The 5,036-nt window shown below is 31.7% G+C and overlaps 2 long non-coding RNA genes across 2 annotated transcripts; both read right to left on the bottom strand.

Moving 5' to 3' along the window:
• Positions 1-743, bottom strand: LOC109346107. Its single transcript, XR_002107480.1, has 3 exons — positions 294-743; positions 145-214; positions 1-60 (listed from the first exon to the last, which is right to left on the bottom strand). It is a non-coding gene; the product is annotated as an uncharacterized LOC109346107 (long non-coding RNA).
• LOC109346106 lies at positions 863-4,390 on the bottom strand. Its single transcript, XR_002107479.1, has 3 exons — positions 4,089-4,390; positions 3,058-3,244; positions 863-2,171 (listed from the first exon to the last, which is right to left on the bottom strand). It is a non-coding gene; the product is annotated as an uncharacterized LOC109346106 (long non-coding RNA).

Raw genomic sequence — 5,036 nt, 5'->3', positions numbered from 1 at the left:
AGGAAATAATCCCTTCTACACGCTTACTCCCAGCTTCAACAATCACAAGTCTTCTAACCTCTGTAAAAATTAATAAAATTGAATTAGCTTAAGGACCTAAGTTTTGTGATAAAACATACCACACATTGATACTAATTTCAATACCTTGTGTAGAATATAGGTCACATCATTGATTTTTATCACAAGGTCTGCAAGTATATCTATGATCAGAGTCCTGAGTTATGATAATGCAAGCCATTAGCTAAAAAACAATTGTGTATACATAACTTTGAAGAAATGGTTGATGTGACTACCTGGTAGCTTATTCAATGTTGAAAGTGTCTGGCCTTTTCCCAAGTTTCATGACCTTCATTTTTATTTGTTCTATACCAAATCCTCAACAAAAGAAAAAAATATTAGTTCAAAGCCTGCATAAATTCAAAAGACTGCAACTTGAATGATACTACTACAAATCCCATTTAGGCTTCATCCACGATTTTGTATCAACTATAAGGCAAACTTGTTTGCGACCAACTCTTGTTGAAACACACTCCTTAATCTAAAAATAAAGGTTTTCCAGAAACACAATTTATCAGTGCTTAAGACAAAGCAACTCAAAAACCACTACATATGTCAACAATAAAAAGTAGAAAATGCCAACCATGTACAAACCCAAGTGAAATTAAAACATTGAAAAGTAGCACCTATAGCATGATATAAACTTGAAGCGTTATAAGAAACAACTTGAATACTGTGAAATTAAATAAAATTTGCACACTTACAAGCTCCTCCCAATTTTCTTTCAGTCCATCTTTAGCATACGCCAATCGATAAATGAACATATGGCAGAGTTGGTGGACAATAACAAGACAATAAAGTGCCATGAACATGGAAATAATTTAGCAACTCTTATGCATACATCACAAATACACACCACAATGTCAATAACAAATATGTGAAGGTAAAACCAAAAGAAACAAAGGTTCTTCACAAGTAGATATATATGCTATTAGTAGTTCACTATGGGTAGGAAAGGGAAACAAGATGAAGATTCTAAATATCTAGCATGTGTAAGTGAGAAACTATGAACTAATGATAATAAGGACTAAGGGGTGGTAATATTTACTTAAATTACCATATATTTGAATACTACTAGATAAATATCACAACCAAATCTAAATAATTACGTCTAACCTCTACCTAAAAATACGATGGAGCCACCAAAATAATACCAAGTATAATCCGACACACATGAAAATTATTTTGCTTGAGCCTAATAAAATTTCAATTTACCTGATAAAGCATAGTGACACAAATATGAATATAAAATCCTACAAACAACATACTTATTACCTTAGACAAATTCATTACCCTTACCAAAGCAAACAACAACTAAAAGGTACTCATAGAATCAGCACAAACACAATTGATTCTAAATAGATCTATAATTTGCAAAGGAGATAACTTTATATAATGGAAAAATATACTGGAAGCAAATAAAGGACTCAGTGATAGCTAATTCTTTAAAACCAGAACAATTTAACATTCTTAGATAAACATCAAAACAAACAATTCCCTCTAACCTCCACCTAAAAATAATCAAGAATCACCAAAGTAATATCAAACATAGTATGACATATGTGAAAATTATTTCCTTAAACAGAGATTAACAAAAAAACTCACAGGTTAGGGATTTCTACATACTTTAAAAATAGATATTCAAAATTAAGGATTATAGTACAAGAATCATGAAATTAAGGATTTATATTCAAAATTGAAGAGAATCAAACCTCATTACACCTTCAATTTGAGCTAATTTTGAACAACGATGGAGGATGAAGCTCATGGGAGGACAAAGCTCACAGTGACAACGATGATGGAGCTCACAGCGACGACAATGACGGAGCTTACAGCAATGGCAATGATGGAGCTCACAGCGATGGCGATGATGGAGAGAGAAAGAGAAGCAAAGGAGGGAGAGGGGGAGAGCGAACGAGAGAGAAAGAGAAGCGAAGGAGGGAGAGTGAGAGTGAACGAGAGAGATAGAACAACATTTAATAATTTATGGTCACACCAACATAATCAAAATTTAGTTAACTAAACAGAGAAAATGGCTGGAGGGGCCGAATATGAGAAGCACGTGGATAGCTTTAAAAACTCAATGAGTTCTTACCTTGATAATCATCCCACACCTGCACACATCCAAGAACACACATTGAGATATATAAATGACATTTTCAAACAGAGCAAACCCCAATATGCTCCTTCAAATATTTTGATAACTCAAAAAGAATAACAACATCAACATAACCCTCAAATCATTAATCCATTTGGCCTAAGTAACCAGTAACGCTTGGCCTATTTTGGTATAGTTTAAGGATCAAATTGATGTACTGATATGAAATTAGTATGATACCATTAGGGGTTAAAACCAAAAGGAACATATAAAGACCATAAGTAAAGAAAAAGATTAACAATAACTAAAATGAAAGTAGGATTACTAAGTAAAAGTCAACCTATCAAGGAAAACCATAATAATGCTGTGAAATTTTAAAACTAAAATATGGAATAAGTAGTGTATAATAATCACAATAATTGTTAACAATTAGACATTATGTTTATAGAGAATGAAATTACCATAAAAATAGATAGGTATATAATATTAATGTCATCCCAGTATATATACTTTCTAGCGGAAAAAAGATTTGCTAGGTTAGTAGGTTATATAATTTGCATCAAGCTAACTGAACACCGCAAATGGCATTTGACATTTCATAATTCAAACAACAGATGGACACAATTAGAGAGCACACTCCTTAAATTTAGTACATGAGATGAGAATGATGGGCAGGCAAGAGAAGCACACAAATTTGGAACTTCTATCTTTCAAAATTTGTTATCTCTCTATTGTACAATTTAATTCACCTATGATATCATGACTTAATTGTCTTACAGCAGAAGTTCTAACTTCTAACTCTAGTGTGCAATAAATGTAATAGATGACACCCCTAACCAGAAACACATGTTATATCTAGGCACCTAGCATTACATACAAAAAATTGTAGATGATTTAGGAACCTGTGTCTCTTTCTATTTTTCTTTATAAGTAGCTACAATCTCCCATGCCAATACATGATCATCATTCAAAAGCAATGCCTCAAATGGAACCCAATAATTAAGAATACATCTCCCGAATGGCATGTTCAAAAGCCTCCAGCCAGTTTAGGTCTCTGCAATCCCAATGGCATTCCCATCTCCCTTTCACCTAATCATTAATCAATCTGTCAACAAGTAAGACTTAAAAAGGGAAGGAAAAACTCTCTTAACTACTAATTAGTAATTACTTCTAAAAAGGAAAGAAAAAGCTATACATATGCCAAAACTATTTTAACAGGGAATGAGTAAAATCAACACAAATTGAAAGTAGAAAAACAACTTTTGCATTTCATCTAATTTCTATGAAAAAAATATAATAAGAACATATCTCTTAGACTTGGAAATCTCCTTGAAGGTCTCATCTTTCAATAATGGACCTATTTTAAGCATAAGGGTAGCCAAATTGTAAACTATTTATGTTTATCCAATTTAGCATGACATAGGAAATTAACAAATTAATAGTAAATATTAAACAGTAAAGACTTTGCAAAGGAGGAAGCAGGAAGGAATAGAAAAAACAACCCAACATTTTAACTTCAACTAGTAAAAATATCACTCACACCAACATTACTATCAAACTAAGAGTTAGATTCAAACCAAAAATTCTCACAATAATGCTCACACAAATTATAGAACTAGATTGAATTAGAAAAATTCTCACAAAAACAACTAAGCTCCGTGATTTTGAAGAATGGTTAGGGTTTCAAAAATGATCATTTTAAGCGTAATGCATATAAACAAAATGCACAAACTTATAAATCTAATATGAATTGAAACTTGTATGAACTATAAATGAGAAACGAGTGGAAAAACTCACAGGTTAGGGAATTCTACATATTTGGGGAAATCAATAAAAAATTTAGAAAACATGAAATTAGAGATTTAGGATTAATGAGTATAGTATAAGAATCAAGAAATTAGATATTTCTAATCAAAATTGAAGAGAATTGAACCTTAGATGAAACTTCAATTTCAGTTGGTATTGATGTCCATGACGATGAATGACGAAGACAAAAACGAAAAGATGGATTCTGGACATGTATCTTCAATTACAAATTTCTTCATACTTCAATTTTGATGTTGCTGGACGAATGAAGAGAGAAAAAGAGAAATTGAGAGTAAGAGAAAGTGAGAGAGGAGAGCGATTCAGAGAGAGATGATGAGAAAAGTTAGAGAGAGAGTGTGAAAAATGAAAAGAAAAAAGTGGGAGGAGTGAGTGTCAAACTCAGGTACAATTTCTGAATACAAACAACTAAACCATTAGGTCAGGAGAAGTAAAGTTCAATACTTGAAGGTATGCTAAATATTTTAACCACGATTGTCTAAAACGTGTGCTTTCTTGTGTGGCTATTGTGCATATTTTTTGTAGTGACATGCGCAATATCAAAAAAAATTGTTCTTGTATACAACCATTTTTATCTACAAACTTTAAAATAATAGCTATTTGTGATTCATCAAATGATTCATCAACAACTATGTAAAATTAAGAATCTACAATCACTTCTTTAAAATATTACTAAACATGATATATGCATGATTTCCTTTTAAGTTTTATGAGAGTTATACTTTGAATTTATATGGAGCAATCTCTAAATCCACTTTTACAAGTTCATCATTGTGTGATGATAAGCATTTTTACCTCCATTTTTATTATTATGATGATTTGTCATGATCTCTAAAAGCACAAGCTTAAAAGGTGAGCCATGAGATTGAATAAATAGAGCTCTTAAGATGTTTAATTTGATTAAAACTTTGCACATTAAAGGTATTAGGTATTGCAAATATACCCAAATTGGTTCAATAAATCAAATCAAGTTTTCATTACATTATTGTGTAGTGACCCACCAAGATAATGCACATTCCATTTGGGCGTTGACTTTTTCCCTTCTCTCAACCATTAT

The sequence above is a fragment of the Lupinus angustifolius genome, chromosome LG04 (genome assembly GCF_001865875.1).
Source record: "Lupinus angustifolius cultivar Tanjil chromosome LG04, LupAngTanjil_v1.0, whole genome shotgun sequence".
In the NCBI taxonomy this organism is placed as follows: Eukaryota; Viridiplantae; Streptophyta; class Magnoliopsida; order Fabales; family Fabaceae; genus Lupinus; species Lupinus angustifolius.
Note: the sequence above shows the minus strand (reverse complement) of the source record. Positions and strands in the feature narration are given on the sequence as shown.